Genomic DNA, 23,218 nt, shown 5'->3' with positions numbered 1-23,218 from the left:
TGGGCATACATGTGGTGTTCTGTAGCTACGTGTATAATGCAATCAAGGTGTTTACCTGTACCAGATATACAGCATATTGTTATATAATGATATCCAAACTTTTAGTCATGATTTTCATTATACCAGTTTAGTCAGTTTTAGGTCATTTGGCTCTAATGCTATTCTGACACTTGTTGAATAATAGCCTGAATTGTTAATCTGCATAGTTATAGTTCATATAAAACCCATACAGAGTGTAACACTGTCTGCAAGTTCAAATCACCTGACACCTGAAATACTTAAAATGTTGGCAACAGCTTCCACTGTGGGCTCAGGTGTATCTGTTTACTAAAAAAAAAAAGACAAAACACAGCATGTTCACATTATGTTGCCAACACGGTTCATCATATAGGTCCAGTCCAGGTGTGTAGTGGCTGAGGCAGAGTGTTTCTGCAGCTGGCCCTGCGCCAGAGGGAATTCGCCTCCAGCCTCTCATGGAAGTCATAAGCAACTGTTGTAGGGAGGGCTGCGGGGTCAAAGTTTCCCGTCAATCTGGCTCTGTTCGCAGCGCACACTCAGTTCAAAGTGCTTTGTATTGTAAGTCATTGTTAATTAATTTGATGCCGCTTGCGGAGCTGCATAGTCGTCTGTTACAAAAAAGAAGAAAAAAAAAATACATACAAGACGCTCATATTAGAGACCTTGTCGCAGCATTGAATACTTTCTGGCGAGGTGTTTTCTCTTTTGCAGCAACAATACACAATTCACTGTAATACCAATTTTTTTTCCTACTCATTAAGGTGTTCATACAATCTACTCATTTATATTTCCCTAAAAGAAAAAAAGGAAAATATGAACAGTAAAGTATGGTAAAGCGAGAGCTTTAAATATTGAATTTGCTTAACATTTTCTATGCCGTGAAAAGAAAGTGCTGATCCCGACTGTGCGCACAGGCTTAGGTCCTAGGTTAGGGGTTACAGTCAGATTCATGCACGAGCTTTTTAATTCAGGCAGACACCCCTGTGGAAACTTCTGACCCTTTCTTTAATTGCTCTCCGTCTGCGATTGCAACAATTACTGTCATCCAGGAGCTGCTTGTCAAGCTGCAGGTTTGCCGGTTAATGAGTGGGTCAGTGTGTGCCGTTTGGGACCAAACCAAGCAGTTGAGTCAGAAACAGGAATTCAGCTGCCTTTCTGACTTTGAGTTATATTCCTGAAAGTGAAAGTTATTCACTCACTCACTCACTCACTCACTCACTCACTCACTCACTCACTCACTCACAGTGTAACCACCAGCCTTGTGAGATTAGGAAAGATCTGCTGTATGGATGATTGGAGAGATCAAATCAGGTCATGTGTGCTTTGGGGAAGGCAGGCCACTTGCCTAACTTGAATATGGGAGTCTTGATGGGGGGGGGACTGTCTCGTACTTGCCAACAGAGGCAAGGAAAACCTTTCCCCCCCCCAATTGTCTCCCTGCTTTGCTTACATCAGACACACGGACACAAACTCTAAGTTCTTTTCATCTCTAACTTGTAAACTTGGTGTCTAAATTGACGTAGTTACACAGCTTATTCCATTTAAAGCTACCAATTATAAGTTATGTTTGTATGTATGTTAACAATACTCCCGCCTCATGGTAAATGAGCCCACTGTCTGTTTTGTTATCTGTTCAGCTAGTGTCTCATAGCCCAGGGTATACACGCTCCACTGTTTGAGAGTAAAGTCCCCAGTGTAAAAGAGCCTACATGAGGCCTCGCACGTCTTAAACTAGTTCTCCGATCGCTGCAATATAGGCCAATCTATGCTTAATTCAGATTCAACAGCCTTCACGGTCTCTTTGCTCAGTACTCTGTCTTAAAGTGAAACTCTTGACTCTGTTGGGCTTGTTGAAATACTGACAGGAGTTTTGTGGTTTGCTTCAAATGCTGTTGTTCTTTCTGGGTGTTTGTGCGGAGCGTATCATAGCAAATGTCTAGAAATTGTGTGTGTGTGCCTGGTAACCCTTGGTGCTAATGCTGCAACAAGTGTTGGGATTAAATGGCATCATGTTGGTAAGAACACTTAATGTTTCCTGATGAGGGACACCCCTTTGAACTCAGCAAGACTTCTCCTGCCAGCCGCTCACTTTATCAGAACTAATTACCTCGAATGAAAAGTTGTCTGCATTTCACTATAATATAATTGTGTTACAGGAGATGGTTTTAGAAGTAGATTTTTTCTTTCCTTGGATGGAATGTAATTTAGAAGTATAAGTTTGTCTTACAAACAGCGTAATTAACACATTCACGTGTGCTGTCAATTTAAAAAGCATATCTTTTTTTCATCTAAATACTGTACTTTTTTCTGCTTCCTGCTTATTTGTCCAGACACCTGTGCTGTCTTTTGCCTCACTACACAGTTAGTTTATGAAAACTTTGTTGTTGTTGTTGTTGAGCTTTTTTTCTTCTCTATAATAAGGACCTGCGTATGATTTAAGTAAGTGTTTGAGTTTTCATGTAACCCCTTTGACAGGACTTTTTGAGAGAGGGCAAAAACTGTTTCTACAACAGAGAAACCGGTTGCATGGTAACTTTTCCTCTCTTGCGCTCTTGACTTTCAATTCAAAGGACCACAAGCTGTTTTGCATGTTTTAGCCCATTATACCACAACTCATGAATACTTTATATTACGGCCAACATTTTTTTCTTTTCAAAGCATAGTTTTCGCGAGACCTGAAACCTTCTGGAAGCAGAGTAGGTGATCCATCACAGTTCCATTTCATTGTCTTTCGGTCACAGTTAGGCTAATGTCATAATGTATTTCGCCACTTAGCAGTAGCAGAACCAGCTGAAAACAACATATTATCATATTATCACTCTATGAAGTTGTTATGGCCAACAATTTTCTATTTTCACGTCCAGCAGCCATGTGGTGACGTTATAATTCAATTGGAGTAATTTTTGTAAGTCAATATTCAATCTCTTTTTATCCCCCAGAGTTGGATGATAATCTCAGTGAGTTTGTACGAGCAACTTCTCCACGTTACTCATAGTTATTTGATTGGATATTTATATATTAATATAATATAATATGTGCAGTTTTCTGGGATTTCCAGGACTTGTTTGCATCACTCCAGTTGAAATACAACCAACCAAACTGACATTATCTATTCATTCATTCAACATGTTTGGCTATTGTTTTCCTTCTTGAATTGTTTTTCGTTTTGCAACTTGAAATATGAATAAATACACATTTGACTTTTGGTGATTTAGATGTTGTCTGGATTGAACTCTTGAGTTTGTTGTGTTAGAAGACTGGCTTTTGAATTGGCCTACATTCTTCAGATTCTGGTACATGCGATAGGCTTTTAAGACCCGATTAGTACAACAGTTGAGGAGCGTGAATCTAGGAGCAATGCATTCACAAAGCCTGTCTGATCTGGCATTATGACTTTTACTTTACATGTATTTTCTCCTGGGCACCCCACACTACGCATATCTAACACAAAAACACCATGGATTTGCTGTTTGGTGATGTGTATGCTCAAGAGAAAATGTTTGCTTTGTGTGTAGTCAAGTCTTCAGATTAGGCTATGCCATTATGTGGTGCTACCATAGGCTGTATAAAATAGGGTGCTGCTACCCTACAACTCCTGCATTTGATGTTCTGTGAACAGCTATTTTTGAACAACTGTGTCAGTGTCAGCTTCCTACGTTTGACATCAGTTGGAAAATGCTTCAGCCTCCCAATTCGCCCCACTCGGAAAACCTGTGTGAAGCTAACAAAAGGTACAATATGAAATACAACGTGCTACTGTCTAAAAATAAATCACAACAAGGTCCCTGTTGCCTTGAAGATGACATTTTTATGAAACCTCCCTTTGGAGAGCAAATTGTGTGACTTTCTTTCATGGAAGACTTTTGATCTAAACTTCTGTGATCTGGCCTCCCTGACTCTGGACGGCAATAGTGATGTACTGTATCAAAAGACTGCTTATAGGGCCTAGTAGAGGTACAATGGGTTGCTTCTATGAATGTCTACTGAGATGGAGCCAGTTCAGTGTAGCCCCATATTGTACCCAGGACATGAATAGGATAGATGTGAAGCCCTTCTTGTTACAGGTATACAGGTCTTTGTGTATTACTACAGTCTCTTTTGGTCGACAGAAATCACCAACAGTGTAATGTATCGTCCATATTGGGCAAATTTCAAAGGCTGTTTTTCTTTCTTTTTTTTCAACACAGTTGTACATGTCGGTCCACATCTTTTCTCCTTAATAACTTGACCGTAGACTCATTAGCGAATCACTTCATTTCGGGTAGCCTCTAATGATGCCTATTCCTGAAGAAAGGCTTTGGTATGTTTTGTGTTGTGGATGTAGTTAAGGAGCCGAGTCTGCTTCCAGCACATGTTGCCAAGGATCTGTAGTCATGCACTACTGAGGAAAAATTATTATTACACAATCTAGAATGCAACCACCCCCATGTTCCTTTTAATAAGCTGTTTCCCAAAACAGAGATCACACTGGACCTGTTTGGGTTTTCTTTTATTTTTAAAGGAGACAAAGGTGTTAACAGATCATTTAGACTTTATAGTTGACATGATAAGAGAGCTATAACCAAACAGCAGACATCCTATTTATTTATTCTCGGAGTTGTCCATATTGATCACGTAACAGGTTCCGTTCTTGGTTTCGTTGGCGCAGGCGCTGTGAGACCCTTGTTGATGTCAACAGTGTTGATTGAACGGTCCAAGGCAATCGAGGATTAAATGACAGACCTCATTACTCTAAAGGGAAACACAATTAAGTATGCAACGGAAGGTAATTCAAGATGATTTAATCGGTGTTGGGAACATCAAAAACTCTCTCCCAGAGCTAAAAAAAAACACCCCATCTTGAATGTCATCAAAACAAGACAGCTCAGAGAGGCTCATTTTGCATTCAGTGGCAGATCTTGTCTCGCTAAAGGACATCCAATAAAGATTAATTCAGATTTCACCTTTGTATATCTTTGACACCGTCCGTCGTAAAAAGCCATATTCTTTTTGTCTCTGACGAGACAAGTTTTTTTGGACTGCGCTTTAGCGTTGTGCGCTATGTCATTCTCATGAAATGAAGGGAAATTGCTGCTATTAGTGGCACTGTGTGATGATTAGGAGGAGGAGAAGAATGATGATGATGATGATGATGATGATGATGATGATGTTTACTGTGTTGCAGTGTAGTAACAATCTGTCACATTGATTATGTGACTGAGCTGCAGAGGTACAGTGCAGTAGTGAAACAAGGAGGTAGTGATACTGTATGAAAATCATCCATTTTGATTTACCGGCTTCTCTTTGACACCTTCCGAGTCTCGGATGTAAACTAAAGCTGCTTCTACAGTAGCTGCTATCAATCAAACACCGGATGTTTATTCCTTAAACCCAAGCACTCCTTTCCTCCCACAGTTAGTTTTCTTCGCATTTGCACTTATATGTATGTACCCACGACTATATATTTTTATATAGTTTCTGTCTAACTTTGAGTTGAGGAAAAGGAAAACTGAGGCCCTTTCAGGCTGTGCCTCAGAGAGGGACAGATAGCCCTCCAGCTTGGTCAGCCTAGTAACCAGGCTCTGTGCAGCACACTCAGGGAAGCAGAGCCACTTGCTTGTGCAGCAAGCAGTCCCATCCCCCCCTCCTCCCGCATTCCCTCTCTCCCTCTTCTCTCCATATTGTCCTCTTGCCCATTTCCCTCAGTGTTATAAATTACAAACGACACAAACCTCCAGGCCTAATGCCCTACCATGGACGCCTTCCAAGCTGCACTTTTTGGAGAGCCAAGAGGCTGGCTTCATTGATAACACCAGGCACACTGTCCGTCTCTCCATTTACTGGCAGGAGGAAAAGCCCAAGACGGGCCCTTCACAGGCCCAAAAGACACCAGCGCTTTTTACAATCAGCTGATGGAGCCTACTTTTGTTTTGTTTAATTTCAGCTGGCCATGCAAAACACATCAATAATAAATAAAACCACAAAAAAGCACTGGCCATCAACACTTTAGACGTTTCTCTTACATGAATCCTAATGATTTCATTACTATTTAAACGTTTATGGATTTTAAATGACGGTTGGAATCTAAACTTGGTGAAATTGGCACCAGCCACTCGTAAGCATTTATTAGCAAAAGCCAATGGGTCATAAAAGTGCACGTGTCCATTTCATGCCCTCACACTGCCAAGAAACTATTAAAGGTGGAATCCACCTAAGACCCCAATTGATAATAAGTTTAGTGTCCTATCCTACTTCTACATAAAGCCTGTTCGAAAGCAAACGGCTGACATAAAAACTAAGGCTCAGTCATAGATTCAAATTTAAAGTGAAACAAACTTGACTTTTATGACCCAGTTAAGATTTCTTTCTTAGATGTGACACAGATAGGACATGTATTATGTAAGTGTAAACAGGGAAAAAGCAAACATCCATATGCAGAAATAAACCAGATAGAAACCAGATATCTGCCTATGCAGCTTTGTTTTTAAATGCACAGATGCATATGTAGGTCATTCAGTTCTCTTCGTATGCCTGAACTTTTTCCCTCTCTGGTGTCTCCCGGCTAACAGCAAGGGGGGAAACTGCTAGTAGAGCCCCACTATGGTCTGCAGGCCCCTGCCACTGCTCCAGCTGACCCTAAAGATCCAGGCTCCAAGCCTTAGCCCCATCCACAGCTGACCCTCCAGCTTCAATTATTATTCCTGTCCTGTTTGCATTCATTGCAGATGGGGATTTTGCTGTGCACATATAGTATTTTAGGGAGTTGTGTTTAGTGAGTCCTGATTTCTTGCTTCAGGTGACAGCTGTCAGTGTATTGACTTCATGGTTCGAAAAACTTTGGAATAGCTGTTCTATTTTTCTACGTTTGAAGCAACATGTTATTTTTATGAGTAATGGTTAATTAGTAATCAGCTGAGACTTCATGTTGAGAGAAACCATGAGTTTGGCCATTTGAGAGTCAACAGGGTCAATATTTTAATAGTTTGAGCAGAGTTATTGCAGATAAGGAAATAGAGTATGGTGTTGATTGACTCCCTTGGTTTAAAACTGTGCACGTGCCTAAGATTTTGATAAACCTTTACAGCTCTTTTACACTGAGATTCAACTACTAACTGATCCGTAAAAGTGTTAATATATTACTAACATGACTTTAAGCTACAGTTATTTGAAGGTGAGAACTAAAATCAGTGTCACATCAGTAAGTCTGCAGCCAGCCATGCACCATGCGATGCCATAACAAAGTCATCATTTGAACAGGGAGTGCATGAGCTTTAACTCATGCAGCCCCAAGTGCGTCACATAGCAACATTTAAACAACACAAATTAGAGCAATGTATCGATATTATATCGATATTGTGATATGAGACTAGATATCGTCTTAGATTTGGATATCGTAATATCGTGATATGACATAAGTGGTGTCTTTTCCTAGTTTTAAAGGCTGCATTACAGTAAAGTGATGTACTTTTCTGAACTTACCAGACTGTTCTAGCTGTTCTGTTATTTGCCTTATATGGGTTAGGGTTAGGGTTAAGCTTATTGTACAAAGCATGGGAGCTTTTTTTATAGAGTACTTAGCTCATTCTAGCTTTAAGGATTTCGCCCCAGCTAATTGTTTTTATTGAGGTATTAATTATGAGTTTTAAAGCTGCAAGTACTTGGTGCCAAACAATGCGTGGTTTCAGGTGTTTAATTAGCTTGCTCTTTCTGTGTCACAAGTGAAGAGTGCGTCAAATGATTCAGCTGCAGTAGTGACAGTGCTTTGGGATGTATTGCTGCTGATGTTGTTGATATTCACTCCTACAGTTTATTGTTAGAAGAAGCCCTGAAGAAGGCCGTTTGTGCTACTGCGTGGGTTGTTTCTTAGCTCTATTGTAACATGTACAAGTCATTTCTTCATGAAATAGCCATCTAAATAAAGGCTTTTTTAACTTGTTTGCCAGTAGAGTGCCTTGGACCTTTTTTCTTTTTTTTTAACTTATTGTTAGAAGTGTTGTAAAAACAAACATGCCATTTTAAACATTTCAGACTTTTATTACACATTCATGCAGTATCACACTTATAAAGGATTAAGCACAATAAGAGGGTGACTTGTCAAGTTATTTGATTACATTTATACAGCGCTTTTATCCAAAGAACTTTAAATGTGCCCCTTATTCACCTATTCACCTATTCACACACACACACACACACACACACACACACACACACATCATAGCTGAGGATCGAACCGCCAACCCTGTGATTAGTGGACGATCCGCTCAAGTGATCAACAGCTTACTGCACACACAATTTGCAGCAGTTATTTCTTCTTTCAAAAGTTACTTAGTCTTGTTTTAAGTAGTCTTGGTGTCAAGATGTGTTTAGCATAGCTTAGCATAAATACCAGAAAAAGAGAGAAACGGCTCTTTGTGACTATCAACACTATTTTAAGATCACAAATTAACATCTCATTTGAAACTATACATGTAATAAAAAATGCAATTTGTGATGTATGGCTTTGTTGTTACTATTTTACACTTGCTACTTTTTTCACCCATCTGCTCAGTAATTCTTTGCGGCTCATTCAGCCGTGGGTTGCCTGACATTAGGTTTTGTCTTTTTAAAGGCCTAATGGCACCAAACCTATCCAGCTCACTGGAAGACATGCAGGGAATTGTCACAGGTCGGATTCGAACCCTTGACCTCTGCATCGAGGTATAAACCTCTCAGTATATGTGCGCTTACTGTGTGCTCTACCACTGATCCAACCCGGCCGCAACAAGATACCTTTTAGTACAGTAAGTTTAAGAGGTGTTGATATGCTTTTTTTTAACTTTGGATTGAGCAGGCAAACTGATTCCAGCTCCGTATGTAATGCACAGGAAAAAGATAGATATATTAATCTTCTCGTCCCTGGTACAAAATTGTAGTGTAACACAAGAAGTTTTGCATCTTTTATATAATGAAAAGAAATGATAATGTAAAATTAATGGTTTTACCATTCCACATGTGTTTAATGATTCAAATTGCAACCAACTGCAGTTGCAAATTCTGACTTTTTGTCCAGCGTGTCACTGATGCACCAAGTGAGCTTGTAGAGCTTTGAATATGTTGTCATATGCCGTTGAAGAAAGTATGCTAACGTCTGCCAGTGTATAGATGCTGTATATCATTGGAGCAGCCAAACCTTTTATTCCTAACCCAAACCAGGTGAAAGAATCTGAAATCTTTACGAGACAAAATGATTGAAGCACTATGATTGGTTTAAACTCTGGCAGGCAAACTAGTTGCCGTTGTTTATGAGAACACAATTTTGTTTTACTCAGAAATATTTAAGCTAAAAAAATCCTGTGTTTTGCTACTACGTGGCTTTATGTAACTTTCAGTTTGTGTTGATTCTAGCGGCCGCTTTGGACAAAAGCGTTAGTGTTTTTACCACACCTGCTGTCGTAAAGGTCTTTTCTTTACGGTGCTGTGTTGCCCACTGTATTACCGAGTTAGTGTTATGGGGGAGGTCGTATAGTCGAGATGAATGTTTTGCTCAACCAGATCGTTGCATTTCAAGTGTTGCATACGGTAACTAAGCCTTCTTTGGATGTATTGTGAGCTAAACCGGGTATCACTGTCACTGTGTCACGGGCCAAAGCATTAAAGTTTGTTGTAGCAACCAACGTAATAATAAATTAGATTAATATAGCTTCATTTCATGAAACCCACGGACGCTTTACTCAAGTAACGTTACTAATAATTTTGGCTAATGATGTACAACCACTTTGCACATTGTAAAGTTATTTTATGAATGAAATAGACATATTACATAACCGAGGGACAATTCGGGGACGTTTTTGAATCATCCCGTAATTGTCTCCATCTGTTAAAACCCTGACCGAGTGTGGCTCGCTTTATCGCCTGTTGTCTTTCACTTTTACTTTCCCTTTTAGCTTTTGTTGTTCTTCCTTTAATTTCCTTCTTTCTTGTGATGGTCCTGCCCCAGTATCAGCCATAACTACAATAGATAACTTGTAAAATAACATTAAAATACAATTAGGCCTATAAAGAAATCTCCTACTTCCTTTTATGTGACTCAACTGGCTGGATACACTAACACAGCCTTTCCGGTGTAACAAAGAAATCTGTGACCCATCAGAATGTGTTACGGTAGTGGCGTCAACCTGTCGCAAATCATTCTGTGACTGCGCGGGTAAAATCGAACCCGGGCAGAGGCCTTACTAAAAACTATATAAAAATAGTGTTCTTTTTACTGTTAGTCTTGTTTGCTGTTACAGGTCATTTAAGACCATTGTATGAAAAATGACAGAGCTTCCGAAACATTTAAAAGTTACATACTGTATAGTCACTTTAAAAACACCCCCAGTTCTTGTCATTGTTGTGTGATGTGCTCACCATTCAGCAGTTGCAACACTCACAGAGCAGCACCTGACCACAGGCCCATTCATTTATCCCCACTGGTTTCCCATTGATGCCTCTCCTTATGACTGAGGCCCAAAGGAATCTCCACCCAGGGGACCTTTCAACAACAAACGCAGCCAGCTACGACAGCAAGCTGCTTCTCTGAATGAACAACAATGTCATTCCAGCAGTGTGTGTGTGTGTGTGTGTGTGTGTGTGTGTGTGTGTGTGTGTGTGTGTGTTTGTGTGGGTGGGTGGGTGGGTGGCTGTACTGTATGTGTGTGTGTGTAGTGAAACACCACTGGCTAGTAGCAGCAGAGTGATCTTGTGACCAAGGCCCCTTAATGATAGTAAGGAGCTGTGCGCAGACTTAACTTCTTAACGTTACTCTGATTAGTCCATATCTGTATTGTTTGACCCAAGGCCAAGGGACTGACTGAAGCATCAGTGACTGTACACAAACCCACGGCTGTTTGAGGTCACGCAGAAAGAAGTCTTCTTGATAGTGCAGCTGAGTGAAATAAGTGAGCAGGTAGACATCTGCTACTTGTTGATTTCTGTTGTCACTGAGTGTATGAAGCTTATGACTTTCTGAGCACAGGACAATGTCTATAATCACTAGAGCACCCTATCTAACTATTTTAGGGCGACTGCATTTCCCATAACCCCCTTTATAATAAGAGTGCTTACTTTTGTGCCATCCATCACTGCTGCAGAAAAGAAACTTGACAGCCTCATATCAGTAAAGAGGTAGGAGCTAGCATCTCTCTTTTTTCCTTGTTTATGGTATTACACAATTATAATTATTTTATGTGCTAATGATTTGTTGTTACAGTACTGTACTTCAGGAATATACCATCTGTCAATCCATGTTTGACATTTGGTTGGATACTGAATTGGTGACTAATCTTGGGTGCTCACTTTGAAACTGTGGTTAATAGTTTTTTCTGTGCAGCCGGGTTGAAGATGTGTGTGAAGAATCTACGTTTCGCCAAAAAATAATAATACATTTTATTAAATTCCTTCAAAGTCTTAACTACATATTTTATATGAAACTGGGCAACTAGATGTACAATGCAACTTGACTGGCTGGTGAAGGAATTCAACCGCAAGGCGGTAATTCTAGTTTTGCTATCGAGATAATATTGACCTAAGATTAACCTAATTCCTATCACCTGTTCTGAAACCGTAAAACTGTGAGTTTGACAGTTCAGAGTTAGTCAACCTAGAGTTCAGGATGGAACTAGTAGTTTGTTAAACCTACTTTGTGAACTACCACTCTGGTCATCCAGCTGGGAAATGCAGACAAAAGATTAATTTACACACACACACACACACACACACACACACACACACACACACACACACACACACACACACACACACACACACACACACACACACACACACACACACACACAGTTCAGACAAAGTCCAATCTAAACAGTTCTTGACAAGCAAACAGGACTTACATATGACAAAATGTAGGTATATTTATGTCACCATATTCATATATCATACTACCATTTAATTTAATATTATCTCGATAGCAAAATTAGAATTACCACCTTGTGGTTGAATGCCTCCGCCAGCCAGGGGCCATCCATTTCCACAGCCTAACTTGGCTCTGTAAAATGTTCAACATAGGCCCACGGTTTACAGTGAAATTAAGAAGGCCTGGCACTGTGAAATTCTTTGAAATGTTGTGTTTCTATAGCTCCCTGTGAAACAGCTGTACAAGGTGTACTTAGAGAAAAAGATTTTAAAAAGCAGATCTTGAAATGGACCACATAAGGATGCAGATGAAAAAGACTTTTAAATACAATTGCTAGAACATCAGTAAGAGTGGGTTGAGGTGGACGATTTTACTTGTTTCATCAACATGACAAGTATTAAAAGTCCCATGGCATGAAAATTTCACTTTATGAGTTTTTTTAACATTAATATGTGTTCCCTCAGCCTGCCTATGGTCCCCCAGTGGCTAGAAATGGCAATAGGTGTAAACCAAGCCCTGGGTATCCTGCTCTGCCTTTGAGAAAATGAAAGCTCAGATGGGCCGATCTGGAATTTTGCTCCTTATGAGGTCATAAGGAGCAAGGTTACCTCCCCTTTCTCTGCTTTGTCCGCCCAGAGAATTTGGCCCACCCATGAGAGAGAGAAACATCATGGCTTTCAAATGAGCAAAATGGCAGTTGGTCAAGGCCACCCCCACCCTCCACCTTGCCCCCTCGCTCTCCTCCTCAATAGCTACAGACACCAAAATGGCACATACTAAGGAAAGCTCTTTGTGGGTCTGGCTGTAGTGGCTGTAATTCTGCACCAAGGCTGAATTTCAGGAAAGAGACTTCAGATACAGTATTAGGGGAACCCTAAGGTCTATATAAAAGCATCCAAAGAGCAACATGTCATGGGACCTTTAAGTACTGTACTGCATTTGGATTATAAGGGGAAAGAAACTTAGTGTTAGTTGAAGAAAACCTGCTAGCGAGCAGGTTAAGTTCCCAGAGTATGTTGCCATCCATTAGAGTTAATCTGAACTGGCTTTGTGAAACCCAAAATCCGGAGTTTCCTTCAACTGTCAGTGTTCATGCAGTTTTAAAAAATTATTATATTCGGGTTAAGGCAATAAACCGATTTCTCAAACGCCATGAAAACACCTTACCCCAGTTAAAATCGGAGTTCTCGTAACCCGGTTAACAAAGGTAGAGAACTCCTTCAGTAACCAGGTTATTACTCCATGTATACACCTTGACCGGGCTATAGTCTCGCTTAGCCAGACCCTCCTCCAAAGCGTGCTGTGATCAGTTTAAGCATCTGCGCATGCTTCAACTGCCCTGCCTCTCGACCTGGAGTGCTGCCCTCCCCACTCTCGACCTAGAGTGGTTTTGTGAACCAGACATAATCCATCAGCGCGCTGTGAGTCGTAGTCATTGTTGTGACACCATACAACAAAACAGCGTTACCCGAATCAGCGGGCCAATCGGCAGCAAAGAGTCTGCGGCCAATCTGTTCTACTCCCCGCCGAGGCCGCAGTGGACATCGGGAGATGGCAAGACAGATTGTCCATCTCCGGGGCTGTCAACACTGTGTCTCTGCAAAAAAGTACACTAAATCTGAGTTTTCACTAAACCTGCTTTCTGAAATGGGGCCTTGTGAATTACACACCATGCCCATAACTCAAAGGTAACAGCCTGTGACTCTGAAACCCTACTTGTTTACATCTATATGTCAACAAGAAAATTAATTGCTGTGGTCTTCGACATGATACTGTGTTTCCTCATTGTTGAGCATTATTCTGCATAGGTCTGGAAGTAATGATTATTAATACAATCTGAGCTCTATAGCAATTTGTGTCCCCGGTCGGGGAGTCTGTGGGGGAGCTATAATAATAATAATAACTTTTATTTATATAGCGCCTTTCATGAAACCCAAGGGCACTTTACAGAATGACTGTGGCTAAGGTAAAGGAGGTTGTAGGCTGTGGTAAACAGGTGGTGTTTCAGGAGTTTTTAAATGTCCAGGGATGTTACATTTTGGATATCTGCAGGGAGGGTGTTCCAGAGGGATGGGGCTGCAAAACTAAAGGCTCTGTCTCCGAAGGTACAGAGTCTGGTGTTGGGAATGGAGAGCAGACCAGCGTCTGAGGACCGCAGGTTTCAGGTTGGAGGTCGGAGAGGTACTGTGGATCCAGGTCATGGAGGGATTTGTAGGTGAGAAGGAGTATTTTATACGTGATGCAGGACTTAATTGGGAGCCAGTGAAGGTGGATAAGGGTTGGGGTGATGTGCTGCTAGGTCTTGGTGTGGGTGAGGACCCTGGCGGCAGAGTTTTGGACATACTGGAGCCTGTCTAGGGTTTTGCTGGGGACCCCAGACAGGACTCCATTGCACTAGTCCAAATGGGAGGTTATGAAAGCATGAATGAGGGTTTCTGCCATGGAGTCAGAGAGTGATGGCTGGAGTCTAGAGATGTTTTTGAGATGAAAAAAGATGTTTTTGGTGATGGATTTGATGTGAGTATGGAAAGAGAGGGTGGAGTCAAGGATTAGACCAAGGTTGCGGACCTCAAAGGATGGCCAGATGGCGTACCCATCAACATCCAGGATGAGATCTCCAACCTTCTGGAGCAGCGCCTTGGTTGGTTTGGTGCTGACCATGTTACCGGATAATATGACCAAGGGGGAGCATGTAGATGGTGAAGAGCATGGGTCCAAGCACAGAGCCTTGAGGCATGCCTTGGTTGACCGGAGCTGGATCGGAGCAGGAGTTGCTAATGGTGATAAATTGCTTCCTGTGTGAGAGGTAAGAGTGAATCCAGGAGAGAGCCGTGCCAGTGATACCAAGGTAAGGGGATAGGCGGTTGAGGAGAATGGTATGGGAGATTGTGTCAAAGGCTGCGGAAAGGTCAAGAAGAATGAGTATGTTGATGTGTCCAGAGTCAACAGGGTTGAGTAGATCATTTGTGATTTTGATGAGGGCTGTACTATGATACAGTCTGAATCCTGACTGAAGGGGTTCATAGAGCTCGTGGTTGGACATATGCTGATGGACTTGGGCGGCAACTGCGTTTTCCAGGATTTAACTTAGGAATGGAAGGTTGGAGATTGGCTGGAAATTGTTTGCATCCTCCGAATCCGAAACCTGGCTTCTTGAGGATAGGGGTGACTGAGGCAGTTTTAAATTAGGTGGTTACTACGCCAGATTCCAAGGAGCAGTTGATGACATCCACCATGATGGGACATAGGACAGGCAGACATGCTTTGACCAGGGCTGTAGCATTGGATCTATGGAGCAGGTGGACCAGCTTGGTCACTAGATGGTTGTCCACAGGCGTGAAGGAAGAGAGGCAGTGCTGAGGCAGATGAGCAGGGGAGGGAGCAATGTCCTGTGGTTGATTGGAATAAGAAGTGGATGGGGCACACATCAGGAGTTGCTGATGGATAAGATCCACTTTGGCCTGGAAGAAATCCAGGAACTTGGTGCAACAATCAGGTTCATATAGCCAATGAGAGCGCAAGACACGGCTTGAGGGGCAACCGGGGGGGGGGCGCAGGTAACAATAGGAACTTTACTGTATGTGTTGCTTTTGGCATTTTCGGACCAAAGTTGTTGTTGTAAAACAAGTGGAAACAGGCTATATTGTGAACATGTGTGACAATAACAAACCTAGTAACCCTTCTTGTCTTTTTCTTCCTTGTTTTATTGCTGCGAATCAGGGCACCAACTCGGGGAGTGCTTGTTTCTGGCGGACATCCATTTACTAGACATACTTGTACTTGATCTTGTAGTGTGACGCCTTGTTGTCGGTCCCTCATGTAGTGTGAAAATTACAACCCTATCCTGTCTATCAACTATCACTATCTAATGAAGTAAATGCCCCAAAAAAATTATCTTAAAAGAAAAAGTAGTGTTAGCTAGTATTGGAATTAGCTTGTTAAAATATTAGCTTCCTGTGTCTTAACGAGTACTTGGAGCAGTTGGCCAGGTAAACACAGTTTTGCACTCCAGGCAAAATTTGGGATTTTCCTTTCAAGCTTTTTAGTCTCTACAGGTAACAGTTTCAACACACTTCTCACACAGCATGAAGTCTTATTGACAGGTACGAGAGGGAACCAAAGAATCCCTGGTGTAGTCCAATTCTTTGAGTGACGTCAAAGAAGTTTTTCCTCCGAATTTTAAAGAGCCTCTCAAGAGCAGCAGCTGTACTTCCCCTTTAAGTGACTAAATATTGTTAATGGAGTAATTATTTTACAACAGACTTTTTCTGACACCCTATTGGTTTGTACGTGATCCATCGCACCTGCACATGACACAAATCACGTCATACTCCAGCAAGGAAATAGAAGATGTATGTAGCCTGGTACAAAGATGTTCGTGGCAGAGCCTCAAGAGAACTCGAGCGAAATGTCCCAACCAAGCACCAGCAGGGAGTTTGGTAGCCAGGAATCCCAGCCAACCCTTCTACATCCCTGGCCGTACCTGGAAGAATTTTTCGAAATGTTTGGATGCAAAAACAGCTCCTTTCAAATGTGCTGTTAGCTCTGTGCACCCAAGTACCACAAGCTAATTGTTTCCAAAACTTGCCGTCTAATTTGAAAAAGCATATTGATATTATTTTTTTCCCCTTACGTTACTTTTACTTTTATACTGTAAGTAGTTTTGAAACCAGTACTACTTGAGTAAAAAGCTTGAGTTGATACTTCAACTTCTACAGAAGTCTTTTTAAACCCTAATATCTATACTTCTACCAGAGTAATGAATGTGAATACATTTGACACCTCTGTATATAATACTTGCAGACAAGGAAATACAGACACTTATAAACACAAACATACAGACAGACAGACACACACATTCCACTTATGTCTCCAGATAATACAGGCCAAGACACATAATATTGTTTTTTTTATTGCATATGTGTTCAGACTTAATGTTTATGAAAATGAAGACGCTTTAAATAGTCGACATGTCACCAGCATCCGGGTAAAGTTGCTGTACATGTCAATGGAAAAATGGGTCAGAATGGCTGGAAACTTTTACTGGAGGTAGATTTAGAAGAAAGATGTTCCCATCACCCTAACATTGCACTATATTTGTCAGTGCTCAAATATTTGGAAAAGTAGAGGGGTAGAGCAAGAGAGGGAGGGGGGCAATGATGAGTGTCCACAACTGATACTGACCCCTCATACTCCCGTCCCATCTCTCCGAGCCTTACGTGCCTATTTATAGGGGGAAATTGCGCTATGGAAAAATATGACAAAGCTGCATTCCATAAATAAGCTGGGAATGGTGGAAAAGAGCACACGGCTTGGTCTCTGTAGGCCTTAGTGAAGGTTCTCAGGCTTAGCTTTGTATTATGATAGTGTCATGGCAATTTTGCAATCCCACTCTGTCAATTAGGAACGAGACAAAAATCTCTTACAGGACACACTCGTCACACTTGTATTGCTCAGAGCATGGTACACAAAACAAAGTTTAGTTGTTAATATGCACACTGATGGAAAGGTGTTCTCTCTCTTTATACCTTGGCTTTGTCCTCCCCCTCTGGTCCGGGTGGTTTCTCTCAGTGTGTGTATTGCATGCCTTTGTTGTCAAGACCAAAGGTCTAACCAGCCAGAGGTGAGAACCATCTGATGACATACAGTACAATCAGGTCAAGAGTCACACAGTCAAAGGTTACATTGATAAATCATTCAGTATGATCAAATTAAGTTAACCTAATTACATGTGTCTGGTCAAATGTGATTTCATTACAGCATGATCAAAGACAATTTCCCTTACAATAGATGTATGGATGGATAGATAGATAGATAGATAGATAGATTCATTGATTGATTGTTAGATTGATTGCAGCTATCAAGAGTTTTTAATTTGGGCCTTTGTCAATCTACAGTGTAAAATGAGCCCACTGCAAATATTGCTGCTTGAACTGTTGTACCCTCAGTTGAGTATTTTCCACAGTATTTATTACAGTGGTGACAGACACTTTGGTACACTGGTCTTAAAAAGTTATGTTGAAGGTAAGAGCGTTCACCCCATGCTGGCTGAGTCCTGCAGCAGCGCAGGTTCGAATCTGACCTGCTGCCCTTTGCTGCGTGTCATCCCCCATCTCTCTCCCCCTTTCATGCCTATCCACTGTCTCTATGTAATAAAGGGAAAAGCCCCAAAAAATAATCTTAAAAAAAAAAAAGTTATGTTGATTTATAGTTTAAACAAATCATTTGTGACGCCCTGGTTATTCATTTTGCAACAATTATGTGACATATAATGAATCAACCTGTATCTTCAGAGAGTATGCCTCCAACACTGGAGTAGCAGAACTATCTATCATTGGGGGCACAGGTCATATTCTGTGGGTTTTTTTTCTTTCTGGAAATTAATTGACCAGAAGTGTAGTTTACATTTTATAATTTAAAACAGATGGAGGGATTTTTTTAAAGGCTTATACCAATATTTTTAGCTATGCTAGCAGCATGTCTCCAGGCTAAAATATCTCAACAAAAAGAACATGGATTTCAAACACATTTTGTAGACATTCATGGTCCCCAGAGATGATGCCTATTTTATTTGGTGATCCCCTTTCTTCCGTAGCGCCACCAGCAGGTTTACAATTTTACAAATATTAGGGGCTGACCTCAGTAATTTCTAAAATCCTGGCTATGGCCCTGTGGAGTAGATATTTTGCTGTGTATCTTCATCCTCAGAGCCAGGGTTTTAATGCACAGATCTTGCGTTGCGACCCCTGACTCTCCTCAGTGAGATTAAGCATTTACTGGTACCTGAGTCATCTGCTACCTGGTTGTTAGGAGAAACAAAATAATCCTCTGTGCATGTGTGTGTGTGTATGTGTGTGTGTGTGTGTGTGTGTGTGTGTTTTTTACTTCACCCAATCACAAATGTAAACTGAAAATACCATTTACAGGTGTAATTACACAACCATTATTCTCAGAACTGTTTTAGAAATCACAAAATGTGAGCCTTTTAATGACTAAAGCATTTCTGTTTTTGACCAAAGAAAACATGCTTCCCTAATGGATGAAATTGAAAGTGAATTGACCCCCTACCCTATGTGTGCAGTGTGACTATGTGCTGGACTACCCAGCATGCACCTATCCTCAGCCTAGACAGCCCCAGATGTCAGGCAGCAGTGGTGGCTTATAGGACCCCAGACGACTGGTCCTAGCAAGGACACGCTCTCCCTGTGGCCTGCTGCCAACTTTCAGGCTCTACAGGGTCCAGAGGGTCAGCCTCCCCACTCTACCTCCAGTCCCCCCTCACAAAACCCACTGCCATAATAGCAGCTAAGGAGCTATGAATAAACAGGCTGTCATTGTCTTGTAATATATATTTATGGAAGATAGAAGCTGCATTTTTGCTGTCACTCGTGTGGTATTTTGTGTTTGTGGGAAACTGGAAAGTATGCATTGATCTTGTGGGACTTTGAGACAAAACGTGGAGTGAAGGCTACTGTGTAAGAGATGTGTGCAGAAGTGTGTGTGTGTGTGTGTGTGTGTGTGTGTGTGTGCGTCTGTGTGTGTGTCTGTGTGTGTGTGTGTGTGTGTGTGTGTGTGTGTGTAAAATTGACAGAGACAAAAGTAGACTTTAGATAGACTTTAGAGAACACCAGAAAATGAGTTTACATGGGTACATTGCTCGTAAATTGGCAACTTTTAGATCATTATTTACATAAAACAGTCCTACTGGAAACTACTATTATTTTAGAGGCTTGTGGTGCTCATAAAGGTCAGCTGATTAAGCTGATTTGAATTTTCAATGCACTTTTTGTATGTTGCTACAGACAAAAGTATCAGCAAATAAATGTAATATTTTTAGAGCAATAAAGAATCCTAACCTATATATCCATCTACCTTGAAAAGTGTGTGAGTTGGATCAAATGTCCAATTCTGCTGTATGATTCTCAACTCTAAAAACACTATAAAGACTAATATTCATGTTATACACTGAAGTCTGATATGCATCAGTCCCTAGTTGTTACGTTGCTCAGCAACCACTACATGGTACCAATGACCAGCATCCTAAAATACATGAAAGAGAGAAAAAAGAGAAATAAATTACAAAATGGAAGTTGTATCCAACTGTCTTCTTGAATTTACCTATGCTTGCAGCATGGCTCTAGGGATGGCTGTGTCTGTTGGTCGGTCCACAACTTTGGTCAAAACTGAAATATCTCAACAACTGTTATGAATGGATTGCCATGACATTTTGTACAGCCATTCATGTTCCCCAGAGGATGAATCCTACTGACTCTTGCACTTGTAGTCATGGTAAAGACCGATCTTATTGATTCAGACATTTGCAAATATAGCTCTGCTGAGTAATGTCTAGATAATTTCAGCTTTGCAGGGCATGTGTGAAAGAGGCTTAAAAGTCGACACCATGCTAGCGGGTCTGTGAGATTGTACTTAAGCTCAGTGGTGGTTTGAGCTAAATGCTACACATCCACTTGCTAGCATGCTCACAATGACAATGTTAACATGCTGATGTTTAGCAGGTAATAGATTTACCATGGTCACATGTTAGTTTAGCGTGTTAGCAACACTCATAAACCAAAGTAAAATGGCACCAGCGTGGCAAAAATATTTGCTCAATACATGGCACTAGTTAAATATCTAGCCTAATGATTTCCATAGAAAATATACTGTATAGAATAGAATAAAGGGGATGGTGGGTGTATGGTTTTCCCATTGCTGTCTCATCCATGGAATTTATGAAATTTCTTTCTACTTACATTATAGCCCACTGGACAGACTCCAGAAAAAACACTCTTAAACTTTGTATAAACATGCTTTTCTCTGTCATGTCTACTGAATAGCTTCCCATTCATTTTTTATCCTGTGTGTCATTCTTTTCTTTTCTTGTAACTAGGGACCAATGCGTCCTCTGTTGAAGCTCTTTCAACGGGCCATCTCTAATAGTTGACCCCCTGTAAGTAAACTCCACTGTTGAAGGAGGTGATGAAAAGTGTTTTTGATCTGAATTTGAATTTTTGCATTGTAGCTCACATAGATTCTCCCATTCCTCTTTCGTTATACTTTGGTTTCCTTTCTTTTCTCATTTTTGTTTTACATACCGTGAGTTACATTTTGTTTGTTGTAGACTACTATACAGTTTTAAAAACATAAGCCTCTATGAACTGAAGACGTTTAGTAAAATACTATCCAAGTACTTTTGTTTTTATTTACCTTCATTAATTGCTCAATATAGTGCCTAAGTCGAAGATTCCAGGACTGTAAGAAGTTACTGGTCCTGGACCAATAAATACCCCCTCCCCCTTGTAACCACAACATTTTCTTTTTACACTTGGTTTCTTTCACAGAATAAACAAACAAGATATAATATGTTAATTAGTTAGCTTTAGAGGTGCCTCTAGCCAGGCTAGCTGTTTCCCTCTGTTTCCAGTATTTGTACTAAGCTAAGCTACGACAATAGCCTCATATTTACCGTACAGACATGAAAGTGGTGTAGAACTTCTCATCTGACTAAGAAAAATAATTAGTGTAGTTCCTGACATTTCAAACTATTCCTTTAAATACCAAGAAACAAGTACAGCAGACTGCGATGTTACTTTGTACAAAACAAATCTTAAAACAAGTTGATTTGCACTGAAATAAATAATTTGAGGGCTTCAGGGCTTTTTCCTTTATAAGAACATCTTAAGAGAGACAGGAAATGTGGGAGAGAGGGGACATGACACGCAGCAAAGGGCCTTAGGTTGAGCCTACATGGGGCCCACGCTCTACCAAGTGACCTAGAGGCTGCCCCGAAACGAATAATGTTAAATTAAATGATCTCACTTCACTGGCATATTTCCTGAATATGTGCAGTTCACATGTTTAAGATTGAAGTGACATTAAAGTCGACATTCTTTGCCTGGATCCTTAATCTGGAAGCTTTGTTTATAAACCTGACATGGGTGGAGTGGGTGCCATTAAAGAGAAGGAAGTGAGCATTGATCTGTTTTACTGTACTGTGCTTTGCTGGCCACTCCATTTGCCTTTCCCTCCCTGGGCAGTTTAGAGTAATTGCTTGCTCAAGGACTTCTGAGACCTGATTGCTTTAATCCACTGAGGCTCCATTTATGTCTGTCCTAGTTCAACCCAACCCTCAGTGATAAAGCAACATGCTCAAGTTTTCATTGACATCTTAACAGAAAGACTAATGTTATTGGACCCTTTGAAAATAAGAGCTTAAATATTGCCTGCCATTTGCAGACTCTTTGTTATGATGGATTTCTGTTTTTTACATTATTGATACCACTCTTTGGGGATCTTTACCCTGCCAGCCTATTAGATGTAACCTGAGTATATTTCTTGATGCATCAATTCTGCATCTAATGCTCACATTGAGATTCTCAGGCTCTGTACACTGCACATTAGTGTGCTGTCACAAGGGAAACAGAGAGCTGCAGTGCTATAAAACTCTTGGTGATCAGTCCTCTCAGTCTGTGCTTGCCTGCACCAAAGCAGCCAACATTAGCTGAAACAGCATGTGAGCACTGACTCAGTAATGTACCTGTGTTCTCCAGAAATAAACACACACACACTCGTGCACCCATACACTCATGCACTCTGACACACGTGCATGCACACGTACACGTAAGCATACTGACGTCCTCAATTATTTACGCCAAGGTGTAACTGCATGCAAACGGCCCATTTTGAGACAATCTGATCACACAGCGGAGGCTTCGCCTGGTCTGTTCATTCGCTCGGTGAGAATATCGCCGGGGCGGAATGGAAACTTCATTTTGCAGGGGCTAATATTAGCCTGGGCCTCTGGAAAATTCCTTTTAAATGATCACAAGCTGAGAAAAGGCAAAGAATTTGTTTAGCGTTTTGCTTGACAGTATTCTCTGCATACACGGCAGTTTGTTTCTTTTCTATTTTTTTTTCAGTTGGTACAGCTCACGGGAGGGTCCTGGGAACACAGATGTGGAGGGAGGGAGGGCTGAGGGGACCCATGATGAAATGTAGGACTGTCTGTATGACTGTTTGAGTTTCTGATGGCACTGTTAACACTTGAACTACCATTGCCCTGCATCCTTGGTCATTTAACTGATACGGAGAACAGTTAGTACTTCAGATCACTTGGTGTCACCTGCCCTGTCGCTGATCTGGACTGTCAGACTGCTGCAATACTGCAGCCTCCGTGTTATGACATTCACAACACTATCTGACATGAGTGACTTATTGTTCCCATTTCAAAGTATAAAATACCATGGATAACATATGTATCTATTATACATGTGAAATTGCTACATGATTGCTCCCTTGTACCTCCATCATCATGCCTGACCTATATTTAACTCC

The 23,218-nt window shown here is 41.0% G+C and overlaps 1 protein-coding gene across 3 annotated transcripts in view; it reads left to right on the top strand.

Moving 5' to 3' along the window:
• The window catches only part of cnnm2b (cyclin and CBS domain divalent metal cation transport mediator 2b), a 47,023-nt gene that overhangs the window by 4,697 nt on the left and 19,108 nt on the right, over positions 1–23,218 (top strand). The gene's annotated exons all lie outside the window — the stretch shown is intronic.

The sequence above is a fragment of the Perca flavescens genome, chromosome 2, assembly GCF_004354835.1.
Source record: "Perca flavescens isolate YP-PL-M2 chromosome 2, PFLA_1.0, whole genome shotgun sequence".
Taxonomy (NCBI): Eukaryota; Metazoa; Chordata; class Actinopteri; order Perciformes; family Percidae; genus Perca; species Perca flavescens.
The sequence above is the reverse complement of the archived record's forward strand: the minus strand, read 5'-3'. Positions and strand labels throughout refer to the sequence as shown.